Source organism: Cebus imitator, unplaced genomic scaffold, assembly GCF_001604975.1.
Source record: "Cebus imitator isolate Cc_AM_T3 unplaced genomic scaffold, Cebus_imitator-1.0 Scaffold112, whole genome shotgun sequence".
In the NCBI taxonomy this organism is placed as follows: domain Eukaryota; kingdom Metazoa; phylum Chordata; class Mammalia; order Primates; family Cebidae; genus Cebus; species Cebus imitator.
This window is the reverse complement of record NW_016107427.1, coordinates 3,809,529-3,810,242: the sequence shown is the minus strand read 5'-3', so window position 1 is coordinate 3,810,242 and position 714 is coordinate 3,809,529.

The window sequence follows — 714 nt, the reverse complement described above, 5'->3', positions numbered from 1 at the left end:
AAAAAAAAAAAAAAAGAAGCAAACCAATTAGGAGGAAGCAACTTTTTTGTAGCACAGAACTGAAGAAGAATTTAATTCTGTGTCTTTTATCAGAGCTGATGTAGTTTTAAAAAGTAAGCAGATCCCTGCTGTGCCCGGCTTGCTGTTTCTGGTTGGGCTCTGACCCCTTGTGCTTGATCCCAGCATAGGACGGCCTCAGACCAAACACTTTGAAAGGGCAAGCACTGCCCCTGTGAGCTACCCCGTGCCAGCCCATCTGTCCCCTCCCGTCCAGAGGCCAACGGGACAAGCGCCCTCATCAACACTTCCCCTCCCCAGCGCTGCATGCAGACAGCCTCTCCTTGAACAGGCTGTGTTTAAAGCTGCACATGGGGAACAAGTGTTTGAAGTCAGGAAGCATTTGCTCTTTGAGATTATGTTTAAAGTGAATACCCCTTAAGAGTCACCCTTCATCACTAATTTCCACCAGCCCCACCCTGACCACTGTTCACCTTCAAGCCACCGGGCACTCTGTGCCATTTGTCTCCATGGCACTTACCACCTCTTACAGACTCTACAGTTCTTATTTATTGTGGCAACTGTCTGTTTTCTATTTCCTCCTACTGACACGTAAGCTGCAGAGGGAACAGGCTTTTGCCTGGTTTGTTCACTGATGCATCCTCAGAGCTTGACAGGTGCTCCAATACTTGTTGGATGGATGGATGGATGGATGGA